Source organism: Erpetoichthys calabaricus, chromosome 10 (assembly GCF_900747795.2).
Source record: "Erpetoichthys calabaricus chromosome 10, fErpCal1.3, whole genome shotgun sequence".
Taxonomy (NCBI): domain Eukaryota; kingdom Metazoa; phylum Chordata; class Cladistia; order Polypteriformes; family Polypteridae; genus Erpetoichthys; species Erpetoichthys calabaricus.
The window spans coordinates 156,137,828-156,154,211 of NC_041403.2; positions in this window are offsets into that span (position 1 = coordinate 156,137,828).

Genomic DNA, 16,384 nt, shown 5'->3' on the forward strand with positions numbered 1-16,384 from the left:
GTCACAGCTGCAGGCTGGTCAGAGTGACTTTGCTAACCCCTCTCTACCTACAAAAGCACCTACAGTAGTGGACACATGAGTGTCAGAACTGAACGATGGAACAATGGAAAGAGGTGGTTTTCTTTAAGACCATGTGGACAGTAGGGTGCATTTCATGTCATTTATCCTGAAGAAGAGACAGCAGCAGGATGCACTATGGGAATAAGACAAATTAGCAGTGACAATGTGATGCTCTGGGCAATGTTGTGCTGGGAAACACTGAACCCTAGCATTCATGTGGATGTTAGTTTGATACGTACCACCTACCTAAAGACCATTGCAGTCCATGTACACCCCTTCATGATAATGGTATTCTCTGATGGCAGTGGCCTGTTTCAATTGTCCTGCCACACTGCAAAGATTGTTCAGGAATGGTTTGAGGAACATGACCAAGTGTTTATGGTGTTGTCATGTCCACCAGCTACCACAGATCTCAATCCATTTGAGCATCTGTGGGATGTACTGTAAAAATGAGTCTGATCCATGGAGGCCCCACCATGCAAGTTTCAGATACTAAAAGATCTGCTGCTAATGTCTTGGTGCCAAATAACACAGGACACCTTTCGAGGTCTTGTGGAGTTCATGCCTCGACAGGTAAGTGATTTTAATATTGATGTTTAATGTTTTTGTAAATGTCCCAAGTATACTCTTATTAAAAAAAAAAAAAAGTACTGTTCAAAAGTTTTAGAAAACCAAGTTTTTCTTTGAATTCAATGAAATGAATGACCTAAAATGGTGAAAAGGTAAGTAGTACGTAGTAGTAAATAAGGTAAGAAACCAGGTTTCTGACCTTGTCACTGTTTTGTGTCTGCATGTAAAAGTGAAGGTCATTCACCTGGGCTCTCAGTACTGGAGTATCTTATGATTGCTACTTGAGCCCTCTGATGTACAGTGTGCCATGATATGGGGGTAACAGCTTTACCAAGTTTGTGGATGACACCACTATGAATAGCCTCATTAGCAACAACAAGAATGTTGCCTCGAGGAAGGAGGTGAAAAACCTGACTGCATCGTGCTATGACACATCATCACTCTGAATAGTCCATAAGATGAAAGAGATCGATGCTGAATGCAGGAAAACCTCATGAACACGTCCCCATATTGATGGCTTACCAGTGGAAATGTTAGCAGCTTCAGGTTCCTGGATTTCCATCTTTCAGACTCCCCATCATGAGCTCCGAACACCAGAAGCATCCTTCAGCGAGCACAATAGAGCCTGTTCTTCCTGAACATTCTAAATTGCTTTGGGGGGGAGTGAGGGGGGAACTTAAACCCTGCAAAATTTTTACCACTGCGCACACCAAGATATGTCATGGTGTGGCTTGGTAGCATGATTGCCAAGGGTCTCAAACTGTTACAAAGGTCTCCTCAGGACTACTTCTGGAATTATTGGCTCATATGTTCCACAGTTCCAGGAAATCTATTCCATCCTCTGTTGGAGGAAAGCTGACTTGATTATTATGGCTGCTAGTCATCTAGCTGAACTACTGCAGCATCACCACCCACACCTCCCATTTCGTTGACAGCTTCTTCCCACATTCCGTCAGAATACTGAACCACTGATGATCTTCTCAGCTTGTGCTCTCTCTCATGTTATATTACATAACACTTGTGTTTCTTATACTGGGAATTGCTACCATTTTGCACTGCCATCTTCATTTTATTAGAAAATGCTGGAAATCTGAACATTGTTACTTAGTACTTTCTTTGTGTTTAAGTTGCAGTTTTTGTCAGTTGCTTAAGTTTTTTTAAGCCATCATTGCAGTTCTAAAGGCATATGAGCAAAACAATAAACATTTTTGTACAACAGTGAACTATTTCTCATTATGTGTGAACATCTGTCCCTAGTGCTAATGGACTAGATACTAGACTAAGGGATCATTTGGTAACACTTTGGGCCAAATAAATCCTGGACTATTCGAGTTGTCTTGTGGTAGACCACCTGAACCCATCTGAGTTTGCCTATAGGACAAAGATTGAAGTGGAGGATGACATTATCAATGTGCTCCACAAGGTTTATTTTCACTGGGGCAAAGCTGACACCACTGAGGATGATGTATTTTTGATTTTTCCAGTGCTTTCAATGCCATCCAGCCATCCCTTTTAAGAGGGAAACTCGGAGATATGCAGATGGAAGGAGAAGTGTCCGGCTGCAGTCTGGACAGTTTTAGGGCTCGGACCAATGCAAGCACTTCAGACACTATGAGGTCCATAAATTGACATCCCCTTCAGGAGTCATTCCCCTGTTTCGTAAGTGAACTGACGCTTATATTACACTCCCCATAATCAAATGGTTGACCCCATATAAAGATGGGAAATTCTAAGGAAGAAGACCAAGAAGAATAAATTATATGCTGCACTCACCAACGATTAACACTACATGTTCTTATAGACTGTAAATCGAATAAATCATATAATTTGTGTAAACAGTCAAAATATGCAATACTACATACCGAACATTTAGGAGCTCTTTTGAGTACGTTCTTTGTGGTCCTCTCTGTGTTGTTTCATTAGTACTGTATTATTACTGGTGTATAAAATTTTAATATATCAATGATGCATTAATTGGGGCAGAGTTTATGCTGCAGAAGAATGACTCAGTCACCCTCAGAAGCTCAAAGAGGAATAAAGTAGTCATTTGAGTCACCCAGCTATGACCTTCTGTGGTCACCGAGCGGCTTTGAATACCCATTGGGAATGGCTTGTGACATCGCAGCAAGTACAAAGAGACGTTTATTACATTAGCACGACAGTTTATCCTGGTGAAGTTTTATTTATAATAAATATTTTTTTTGCACACGTTCATTTTGCCACCATTACTATAATGGTACATTTAGCACAAAAGTGTATCACAAGCACAGGGGTGGGGGCGTGGAAAGTGAGTGGAGGCAAAAGAGACGCAGCTGACAAGGGCATTATCTTATGGGCCTCAGAATGTCTCGGGTCACTGAATCTGGCCAAGACCTAAAACTGTTCTGAGTGTAGCTGGACTCGGTTGGATGAGCCTGTTATTTAATGGACAATCTGTCGGGCAGAGCACAGTTTGTTAGACTCAAGGACTGAATCTCTGATAAGAATGTGAGCAACACTGGAGTACTACATGGAACAGTCGTATCTTCTGTCCTCTTCACTCTGTACACCTCTGACTATAAATATAAAAGCAGGTCATGTCACTTGAAGAAACTGATTCTGAACTCATGGGGTGGATCGATAAGGGATGATGCAGAGGAGAGGAGTCTGGGAGAGAACTTGGTTTCTTGATACAAACAGAATTGTCTGCATTTTAACATCAGCATAACCAAGGAACTAGTCATTGACTTTCACCACACCACAAAGCCTGTATGTTTGGTCACTGTTCAAGGAGTGGATGTAGAGGTGGTGCACTGTTACAAGTAATTGGGGGTCCATATTAGTTACAGGCTGAACTGGTCTCACAACCCAAATGAACTATATGAGAAACATTAGGCCTGAACCTGCTTGTTCAGCAAGTGTAGTAGGATGGGTAATAAAAGTTGATTGCCACAAGTGAAAAGATACAATAACTAGTAAGTTTACACTCGTAGCTTATCTATACTAATTAATACAAGGCAAAGCCCTCACTGACTGACTGACTGACTCATCACTAATTCTGCAACTTCCCGTGTAGGTGGAAGTTTGAAATTTAGCAGGCTGATTCCTTACAGCTTACTTACAAAAGTTAGGCAGGTTTCATTTCGAAATTCAACGCGTAATGGTCATAACTGGAACCTCTTTTTTCACAATATACTGTAATGGACGGCAGCTCAATGGCCGTTGGAGGAGGAGTTGAGTGTCACGCCTCCCACGTAATCACGTGAAAAGACTGTGAACGCAGTAGGGACAAATGAAGGAGGAGCTGCAAACAGCGAAGAACAAAAAATTCATTAAACAATTGAGAAGGGAGCGAGTGAAGCATACAAGCATGTTCATAAGGGAAACAAAGCATGGTGTAAAACGTAAGTTTAAATTAAGTTTATAGAAACGCTCCCGCTGCGGATTGCAATAACATATTCGCGAGATAAAAGTTTAATGAGAAGACACGAGGTATAAACGAACCACACGCTGTAGCGCAACGTTAGGGGCAACAGTTTCAACCATTTTATTTTATGCTTCTCGCAACTGAAAGACGGCACATGGCGGATGTTAGCCGACTTGCTGACTGCAACGTTAGGGGCTTCAACTCTGCCGCAGATGATAGAGATTCGATTCCCGAGAGGGGATGCAGTGAGTGTGTATGCCTGATGAGCCCAGAATTAGGGAGAAACACGTGTCGCATACTCTTTGCATTATTTGAAAGTAAACTATTACAACCATTCTATGATCAGCTTCTGGGAACAGAAAGAGGGCACGTGGCGGATGTAAGGCGACTTCCTGACCAACCACAAGCGTAACCTGGCAGGTAACCATCCATACAGTCAGATTGTGATTCAGAAAACGAATGCCATGAATGTAATTACCATGATCTACATACTGTCAAATAAACGAAACACACGCCGTAGCGCGACAGCTGTGAAAAGCGAGGTTTACAAAAAAACAGATCCTTAACAAATTGTTATTGGTATATTTTCGATCCGTTTAAAAAGGTTTTATTTTCTTCTTAAAAAATTAAAAGCAGTACTTCGCCGCAACGAAGCGCGAGAATTTGGCTATATATATCTGCTTCTCACAATTAAAAGAGGGCACGTGGCGGATTTTAGACGACTTCATGACCAAACATAAGTGTTACCTGCCAGGTAGGGTTACCACTTTTAATACAAAAAAATAAGGGACGCATACTGCAGCGGGTGCCACATCCCAGTGCCAACAGTTTGCAGACTGTACTTAAAAGACCCGCCCTCCTCACTGGACAGTTAAAAAGACCAATCAAACTAACGATGACATCAAGTATTACCCAATCAAAAGTAGGAAAGGAGGCATCTTCATAAAATGCGTGTGGGATGATTTGCATGAGACGCTGCTTTAAAAAAAATGATAAAAAAAATACGGGACAAATCCCGTCCCGTATTGATTCAAAACGGGACGCGCAATTTCATTCTCAAATACGGGACGATTCCTTATTTTAAAGGACAGGTGGCAACCCTACAGTGCCAGGTAACCACCCATACAATCAGATTGTGATTCAGACTAGGAATGCAATGAATGTAATTACCCCGATCTATATACAAGGCGAAAGTCTTGCAACATTCACAGATGATGGTTTGGGATAAGTACACCATAGAACATAAAAGAGCTTATGAAGCCTTGAACCGAAAAAAGCAAGATCTCAGAGATCGTAAAAAAAAAATAGGAGGTAATGTCGTTTTACTCGCTGTAGATTTTAGTCAAACATTACCAGTTATTTCACGAGGGAGACCAGCAGATGAACTCAACGCGTGTTTAAAATCCATGCTTCTCCCACGCTCGGTTATATGTCGCGTGTTCTCGGGTAGGTGCACCAAAAAATGTATACATTTAAGCATGTAATGGGCAAACAAAAAATGAGGTATACCCGAAGGCACTGCAGTAGTACTTAATGTAACTTTACTTCTTAAATGTTAATGTTTTACTGTTTAATAATTTATACGCTTCTTATATGTTGTTCAAATTCTTTTATCAAAATACCAGTGACAGTGCAATGCACGATAACGTGGAGTGAATACACCATATGCATCCGCCCACGGCCGCCCTGGTGTGCACAGATAGGAGTTGATTCTACAATAAAATAAAATAAAGATAAAAAGAGTAATACAATCATCACCCATAAAGCGGATAGTAGACGTGACGTACTATATGTGTACCAGATTTCAAGTCAATAGGTGAAACGGTTTGCGAGCTACAGGTGATTTAAAATCCTGGACAGAAAAACGAATGGCCATGGTAGCAAATTATAGAAGAAGATTTTACTGTTTAATAATTTATATGAAATGTGCTTCTTATATATTACTTCATATTCTCATATGATAATGATGTTAATGTTGTTTATATTGATTTCTATGTTATTGAAACTGCAGGTATGTGTGTATATGTATGTATATATATATATATATATATATATATATATATATATATATGTGTGTATACATATATGTGTATATGTATATATATATATATATATATATATATATATATATATAATATATGTGTTTGTGTGTATATATATATATATATATATATATACTAGCAAAATACCCGCGCTTCGCAGCGGAGAAGTAGTGTGTTAAAGAGGTTATGAAAAAGTAAAGGAAACATTCTAAAAATAACGTAACATGAATGTCAATGTAATTGTGTTGTCATTGTTATGAGTGTTGCCGTCATATATATATATACATATTCACATACACATATATTATGTGCGGGTATTTTGCTAATATATATATATAATATATATATATATATATGACAGCAACATTTACATTTACATTGTTTAGCAGACGCTCTTATCCAGAGCGACTTACAACAGTGCTTAGTAGTCTACGACTGTTCTTCAGTCTTTAAGGCTAGGATTAAATCTACTGTCATTAAACAAGTTACCGCTGACCAAGTTGTACACAAAACCATGCTAGAAGAAAATAGCAAGTTGTTAGTACAAAATTTTTTTTTTTTTTTTTGGAGAAAAAGGGACTTTAGTCCAAGTGCTGTTGAAAGAAGTGTGTCTTCAGACGACGTTTGAAGACAGTGAGGGTCTCCACTGTTTGTACAGCAAGAGGAAGTTCATTCCACCACTGAGGAGCCAATACTGCAAAGAGTCTTGATGCATGTCATCCTCTTCTTTTAAGTAAGGGTGGTTCGAGACGAGCAGTGCTTGATGTTCTGAGAGAGCGAGAAGTGACACGCTGCTTAACCAGTGCTGATATGTAAGGTGGTGCAGTTCCAGTTTTGGCCTTAAAGGCAAGGGTTAGGGTTTTGAACCTGATGCGGGCAGCCACAGGGAGCCAGTGCAGGTTCCGCAGCAGAGGTGTAGTGTGTGAGAATTTGGGAATATTAAAAATGAGTCTTGCAGCTGCATTCTGGGTCAATTGAAGTGGTCGTGTTGCCTTTAGTGAAAGTCCAGACATCAGAGAGTTGCAGTAGCAACACTCATAACAATGACAACACAATTACATATATATATATATATATATATATATAGAGAGAGAGAGAGAGAGAGAGAGAGAGAGATATGTATATATATATATATATGTGTCAATCTATGTATGTATGTATGTCTAGATATATATATATATATATATATATATATATATATATATATGTATATATATATATATATGTATATATATATATATATGTATATATATATATATATATATATATATATGTGTAGATATGTATATATATATATATATATATATATATATATGTATATATATATATATATATATATATATGTAGATATGTATATATATGTAGATATATATGTAGATGTGTATATATGTAGATATGTAAGTATTTATGTATATATATATATATATATATATATATATGTGTGTGTGTGTGTATGTATGCCTATATATATACAGTATGTTGATATGTGTATATATATATATGTGGATGTGTATATGTATATATATATGTAGATATGTGTATATGTAGATATGTATATATATGTATATATGTTTATGTGTGTGTGTGTGTGTATATTATATATATAAAAGACAGCAACACTCATAACAATGACAACACAATTACATTGACAATCATGTTACGTTATTTTTAAAATGTTTCCTTTTCTTTTTCATAACCTCTTTAACACACTACTTCTCTGCTGCGAAGCGCGGGTATTTTGTTATTTATCTATATATATAAAGGAGAGTTGGGATCCGAGAGACTGTGTTTGTGCAGGGATGGAGAGTTAAGGCGGGTGTTGGAGTCACGTGATCATCTCCCCTCCCATTCACCTCATTTCATTCACTTCATTTCGCTCCGAGCTGAGCTCCGCAGCTGGCGCGGTCTTGCTGTTCTTGATTTGCTTTTCACAATGCCAACTATACGTTGCATGCTCAAGAGTAAGCTCAGCGCACAACTTGGTCATATTACAACCGGAGGGGTGAACTGACAACATGGTATACAAAGAGATCCTTAACAAATAATTATTGGTATAATTTCCCTCAGTTTATTATTTAAAATTTTAAAGCAGTACTTCGCCGCTGCGAAGCGCGGGTATTTTGCTATATATATATATATATATATATATATATATATATATATATATATATATATATATATATATAGAGAGAGAGAGAGAGAGAGAGAGAGAGAGAGAGAGAGAGAGACAGAGATAGATGGATAGATAGATGTGAAATTAAACGTGTGCATTTACGGGGTGATTTCTCAGGCTTAAAGCTCGAAGTGATCACTCGAGTGAAGGCAGCTTCACAAAAAAAACAGTTCCTTAACAAACTGTTATTGGTATATTTTACCTCAATTTTAAAAGGTTTTCTTTTCTTCTTAATAAAAATTTAAAAGCAGAACTTCGCCGGTGCGAACCGCGGGGATTTGAGCGACTGACGCATACAGACATATTCATGAGTGCAGGTACTTCGGAAAGAAAGCACCGTGTAAACCTAAAGTTTAAATTAAGTTCATAGACCTACAAAAGGTTGCCATTGATTTCAGGCAAGATTGCTTTTCTCCTGTACAACTATACGTTGCATTCTCAAGAGTGTGCTTGCACGGTTTGGTCATTTTACAACCAGAGTGCTGAACTGACAACGTGATATACAAACAGAACAATCGTAAAAACAGGATTAAATAAAAAGGCTGCTTCCATTGGCAAAGCAACGAAAAAGGAAGACCTTATATGACGTTCGTTTATAAAACAGCGGAGAGGCTGTGTGAAGTCAGCTTCACAAAAAAAACAGATCCTTAACAAATTGTTATTGGTAGATTTTCACTCAATTTAAAAAGGTTTTCTTCCTAATAAAAATTTAAAAGCAGTACTTTGCCGCTGCAAAGCACGGGGATGTATATATAGATAGATAGATAGATAGATAGATAGATAGATAGATAGATAGATAGATAGATAGATAGATAGATAGATAGATAGATAGATAGATAGATAGATAGATAGATAGATAGATAGATAGATAGATAGATGTGTATGTATGTAGATATGTATATATGTATGTGTATATATATGTTGATATATGTATATATATGTGGATGTGTATATGTATATATATATATATATGTATATATGTAGATATGTGTATATGTAGATATGTATATATAAGTATATATGTTTATGTATATATATGTTTACATAACCTCTTTAACACACTACTTCTCCGCTGCGAAGCGCGGGTATTTTGCTAGTAATCAATAAAACGATTAGCCTTAAACAGTAGAAATGTGGTCAGAAAAAGATAGCTGACTTGGCAGGTGTTAGTGACAGACTGAACACACTGGGTGGCCCGAATCGCAAGAAACTCAGTTTTTGCCTGGTTGAACTGTAGATTGATAGATAGATACTTTATTAATCCCAATATAAGATATACGTAAGAAATGCAGAGACTCGAACTGATGCTGTATTATCCTCCATAGGGAATAACAGGTACAGCTGTGTGTCATCAGCATAGAACTAATAAGAGAAACCATGGGATTGGATGATGGAACCCAGTAAGGTAGTGTACAGAGAGAAGAGTAGAGGACCCAGCACTCATCCTTGGGGTTATCCTTGTGCATGTGTGGTGCGCCCTTGACAACTCTCCTCACCAGGACATGCTGTAGTATCTGCCTGAGATACACAGTTTGAATGATAATAAATAAAATGTTTATTAAGATACATCTAAGTTTTATAATTCAAATTAAAGAAGACAAATGTAGAATTAGTTATCACAAGCATTCAAACTACTGGCTGCTCTGGTCCAGGCACGCGGAACAATGAATTTGCAAACATCACAAATCTCTTCATTTGGTATTTGGTCGTAGTCTCTTTCATTGACTATTTTCATTGTATCTATTGTTGTGGTTTTGTTAGGTGAACCTTATCTTTGACATGACCCCATTAAAAATTAATAAAAGTCTATTGGTATGAGTTCTGGGGAAAGCGTGGGCTACCTCTTCGTCCAATCCATTTGTTTGGCAGATTTCCGTCAAGATGGGCCCTCACATCATAATGGTAGTGGGGAGGTGCTCTCCATCCTGCTGGAAATAAAACTGGTCCTCATCCCCAAACTCCTCTTGAATGTGTGGCATGATCAAATCAACGACGCCATAATCATTCAAAGTATGTGTACATTTTTTTGTGACACCCTGTATGCTGGGTCATTAAGGTTTAAAATATTTCCAGTCAAAATGTTGCTCTCTCTTCTTTTCCATTTACCTGCATATCAACAGTTTTTGGTGTTTTAATTTCAAGGAAATCATTACAACATCCATCCACAGCCCAGAAAATCACCCGTTTGCCCCATAGTTCGACTTTCACAGTCAAGTAAGACAGGCATCTGAAAACGTTTTTTTTTTTTCAGGCCGTGCTCAATGAAACGTGTGATGAGATCAACATTCTGGTTTTCTTCGTTGCCATTCTGTTTTTCATCCATTTATGACTGCTTCGGTTTCAAAGAAGGGTGTATGCCAGGAATGTAACTCTGCTTTATCCCATAGCCATTGAAAACTGAACTGAGTTTTTTGAGCATCATTTCTAGATTTTTTCTTTGTGTTTTATTTGTTTTATAATGCATAAATGGTAGTTGAGGTTTTGTTGAGGAGTATAGTCAATTTTATATAGAGTGCTTATTTATAGTCCTTTATATGAATGTTTTTATATGTTTATATGTTGGTTGTCGATTGAGGGAACACACATGTCCACCAAAAAAATGTTGGGGTGTCAACTGGGTCACACTTCCTAATAACTAAAAACTCCAAAAAATAAACAAATAACAACCCCATAAACATACATAAAATTTTTGGCTGGGATACTGGAGAACTGCTTCAATCAATAACAGGGCTATAGGTGGCAGTAGGATGGTCAGGCCTGTCCAGATGTTCATTTGAAGGTGTTAACGTTTGAATAAAGCAGGTCCAGCTTGTTGGGTCTGATAAAGGAACATGCCGTTGGTTCACAATTACTCATCATTCTGTTGTCAACTTTAAAAATAACCATCAGCAGGATGATGTAACCACTCCTAGGCAGTAATGTGGACTAATTCAGTCTGTTTTTCATGGTCTGGATTACACTTACCAGCTTTAATTGTAATGCGCTCGCATCTCCTTTGTGATTCTCCAGATCCTCTCCTGCTTTTGCCACTCTGTTGAATCGTATCACATGAAAAGTGTCCTGCATTAAATACTGTAGCATCCAAAATATGTTTAAGCTGGTTCTCCATAATAAACAAATGCACAGTACCAGGAACAGTCCATGACACACCATAATATGTAAAAAGTTTATTTATTTATTAACGTATTTATTTATTTGAGCTGGCAATCTTCCAGATACCAATGCAGACTCTTAGCCATAGACACAAACAGAAATGCTAATAAACAGGACATTATTACAGCTCTGAGTAAAGTTCACGGTGCAGGTCGCCATTTTGGATTGACGCCATGATCTAAAGTGGGACAAACTCCGACTTGACAGACCAGCCAGGAGTTTCCAAGCTGGAAATCCGACTGTTGGATGTGTTCCTGGTGAAAAGTCCTACTAGGAACTCGGAAAGTCCACCCTAATGGAACAAAGCTGAATAAATAAAAAGAAAAGAAATATTTCAAGGAAACTATAAAAAAAAACGGTAATATTACATCTCGCACTAAAACTTGTGGCATAGGTTGCCATTTTGGATTGACGTCATGATCTGAAGTGGGACAAACTCAGACTTGACAGACCAGCCCTGTGTTTTCGAGCTGGAAATCCAATTTAAGGGGGCATTCCAATTGAAAATTCCATCTAGAAACTCAAAGTCCAACTTCCCACTTCAAATGGAACATGGCATAAGTAAAGTTACTAGAAAGAAAAGAAAGATTTCAGGAAAAATATAAAACAAACACAATAATACTACAGCTCTCACTGAAGTTCCTGGTGCAGGTCACCATTTTGGATTGACGTCATGATCTGAAGTGGGACAAACTCAGACCTGACAGACCAGCCAAGAGTTTCCGAGCTGGAAATCTAATTTAAGGGGTGTCACACACGTGCACATGGGACGTAGCTACATGGTCCAAAAGAAGGGAATTCCACACCAGGCCAGGGGGGTGGCGGGGTGCACTAAACCTTCCTCTTTTATCCCTGCAGACCAGATATCCGAAGACGTCACTTCCGGTCCCATTCTGAAGACATCACTTCCACCTCCGACGACGTCACTTTCACTGACCTGCCTTTAAAACCCGACATCCTCCTTCCATTCATCGGTTTTGTTTTGGACTCAATGCTGTATTCACTTGTGCTGAAAACTTTACCTTTTTGCAGCCAGGTTCAAGTATACGGGCGGCTGCCCCAAACCTTTTTCGTGTGTCGAGGCTGATCATTTCACAGGGGGTATTCCAGTTGAAAATTCTGACTAGGAACTGGAAAAGTCCAATTTCACACTTTCAAATGGAATGCCACATGAGCTGAATTACTTGAAAGAAAAGAAAGATTTCCAGAAAAATAATACAAAATGAAAACGTGAGCCTTCTGAATTAGGTAAAATTCACGGATGCGAGTTGCTGGGTGTCTTACCTGTAAATTATTCTTACGGATTGCGTGGCACTCTTTCTGAAACTGCCATTGCAAAGTGTAACAGCACTGAACGTTCTTCCATTTTCTAAAACAGTTTTTCTAGTCAGAGGGTGGTATGTTGATCTGAGTATAAACAGGCTAGACGCAGAAAATTGTGTTGCTTTTAAAAAATGCAAACCGAAACAGAAGACAAATGAGATGTATAAACACTCAACATAACCAGTGAAGAATAAACAAATTGTTTAATATTTTCAAATAATTCATTCTGTATAGCTTGTTAAAATTTACAGTACTTCCATGAAGTATTCCACAACCAAAGCCTCTTTTTTGCAACCCACATATATTCTTTAAATATAATCCATTTCTTTTCAGTAGGCATTTGTAAATAATCGACATAATGAGGCAACAATGAATGTCCTACGCTATATTTAAAAAGCAAATCGTTTTTTCCTCTGAAAACTCTGGATAAAATAACAAAATGTACAAAACATACATTATTTTTCCTTTTTTTTATAATAAAGTGACATTTTATTGTTTATACAATAATGGGACTTTCATACATTATTCAAAACACTTTTTTTAAATACCGAAAAAAGTTATATCCCAAAGCCGAAAATGGCTCTGTTATTTGTAGCACAGCGTGTGTTATTCTTTTTTCTTTCAGCTGATTTTTAGTAAAATTTATTTTTCAATATGTACAGACAGCCTCTGCAAAATGCATTTGAAACACATAATATGCACTTAACCAATTACATATTTTGGTGTAAATACATAAATAAAACTGGAAGGTTTAAACTTGCATGTGCAAATCATTTAAACAGGATAAGAAAGTCTCACTAAATTGGTTCAAACCAAAGATTTTCATTAAAATTACTTCTTGCACAAAAAATGAAGCAGCATTCAAATCCAGTAATTTTTCATACTGCAGAAGCTTTGAATACATTCACAATTAATGTTTCTTTAAATGTGTTTTCATTCACTGCTATTTACATCAATACTGCAATCGGACTAAAAAGTACCATAGAGTAGCTAATTAGAGTTAGCTGTCTTTTTAAACACATACAAAAATGACAGTGTGTATATTTATATATACAGTATAAATATTATATATATTTTATATATATATATATATGTATTTCCTTTCCATAGCATGAATTCACAATGATCATAGTATTGTAATACATTTTTCAAGTCAGTTGCCCCTCTGGTCACTGATACCGTTACCCTTCTTGTAGTATTGGCATTTGTAGAAAAATTGCACAATTTGAGCAAAGCTAAGTATACCAACATGTTAGAAAAAGCAAGTGCCAGAAAAGAATGAAATGCATTTCTTATATTTTTTTTTTTGTGATAACCTGTCCTTGTAATCTGTCCGCTGCTTCAAAGCCCACATTTAACACATCACCATTAAAAGGAACGTTTTAGAGAGCTCAGTCTGGTGGCCCGCTAGTGCAAAACACACTCACAAAAAATTGGGTTGGAGTATTAAAAAGGATAACCATTTTGTAAGCGTGTTGTTCACTTCAGGACCACCGGAATATTTCATCCAGATATCAAAAGCAAAGGGGTTCCTTTCTGGAACAAAGAAAAGGTGGTGTTGCACAGTCTACGACAAAAGTAGGCCTTCTTCACAGGGTTGGGTTTCAAACACAGGTTAGATAGGAGCTCCATAACCTTTTAGGGGTCTTTGTTTTTCCTTTCAGAAAGTGTATTTTGCTTTCAGAACCAGGCCTTCCAGATGTGAAAGAACCATCACTCCCTGGTCCGAGTACACCATACAACTCATGTGTTTTAGTTTTTTTGATCATGTGTTACACTTTCGGATGTCGTGGGTTGCTACCTGTTGGTGTTCTTAGTTTTGCTCAAAAGTGTTCTTGAAAATGCTACATTTAACAACCATGTTGGTAATCTACAAAATTTATGTAGATAACAAAAATATAAGTAAATGATGGCGTTGGCTTTCCCCAGGACTGACTTGCCTTTGCATAATTCAACGCTTTACTCCTGAATTTCCAAGTAAAAGATTTCAGGGTTACAAGTTGCAAAAAACAAAAAAACAAGCAAAAATAAATGCAGATAGTCATACGTTTTTAAAATAATATTATATTACCGCCCATTGCTGGATTTAGTTTACTTGTATGGTTTGATCCATTTTCTTGCTTTTAATGATGATGAAACAATGCGTTTCTGATTCTTTTTCAAGTGGGATTCTGGCAATTTTAGAAGCTTGATGTAAATCTAACAACCAGACTTAAAAACCAGCAGTTCGACTGTGTCTCAGCTTTCATTTTTTTTTTTTTTTGGGTTACAATTCCTGTAAACACACACACGATTCTTGGATAATTTCTCATTATCTTTCTAAACGTCATAGAAAAATCCTTCAAAGGCCACTGTCTTAAAAATGAATTGCACTTGCCTTTGCGCTCCTCTTCTGCCGTTTAAAGTGCTTTATACGTGTCGTACGTGTACATGCAGCATGTCCACATTACCTGACTCCTTCTTCAAAGACGAGAATGTTTTTAACTGCACGTGCCATGCCAGAGGAGGGATCACGGTATGAAGTGCTGAATGATCTGGATTGCACCAATAAATGCAGAAAAAAGGCACGGCATTTTCACATTTCATGTTGCTCCAATTTCAAATGAATTCATGTATACTTCAAATATATTTTATAGTTGCAGAGATGCAACTTGAGCCATATCTGATTGAAGTGTTCAGACCTATACACTGCGCTAGATGGCAAACAGCCATTAGAGAAGAATGGAGGCTCACTGAGGAGTAGACAAACGTCTTCTCATTGATTACTGAGCAATTTGTGTGCATGGATTTACGAAATATTCACGTCTTCACGTGAACGCAGAACTTACATAGGGAACTACAGTAATTATATTCTTTACCTATATTTCTATTTAAATGTAAGATATCTGCTATTCAATAGTAAATTTTAAAGTGTATCTGTGGGGTTACATGAGAAACATAAGAAATTTAACAAACGAGAGGAGACCATTCAGTCCATCAAGCTCGTTTATTTAGCTATAATAGCTAAGCGGTCCCAATATCTCATTTGGATCAATGATCTGATGTTGTCTGTCCATGAAGACATTATTTCACTATTAAAATTTGCTTTTAATTTGCAACTAAGTTTACTTCAATACCAGAAGTTAACAAGAAGCTTGATGGCAGACTCTGCAATACTGGACTCTGTTTTACTAATTTTGCAGTCTCTAATGTAATTAGTATTTATGTGTACATTGTTTGAACTGGCTGAGTGAATGTGAATTTGGAGTGAGCCGCTGGGCATGTCAGACTGTCTCTGACTCGCTTCGATTATGTAAATGAAGGCTACACTGGAAAAGTCGTCTAAAGTGACATGGCCTTTATCCAATCTGCATAATGGAGTTTAGGATTGTAGGAACTGGAGCCTTTGCCAGCATTGCAAGTGTCTTCATGGCCTAATTTGTAGTGTGTTATGGGTAGTGTCAATAAGTATTGGAGAAAGTGCAGAAGTGACACAGGACCAGCTGTCCCATCTAAAACATAGGTTAGGTTCAGGGAAGGCTCAATATCTATCTATCTATCTATCTATCTATCTATCTATCTATCTATCTATCTATCTATCTATCTATCTATCTATCTATCTATCTATCTATCTATCTATCTATCTATCTATCTATCTATCTATCTATCTATCTATCT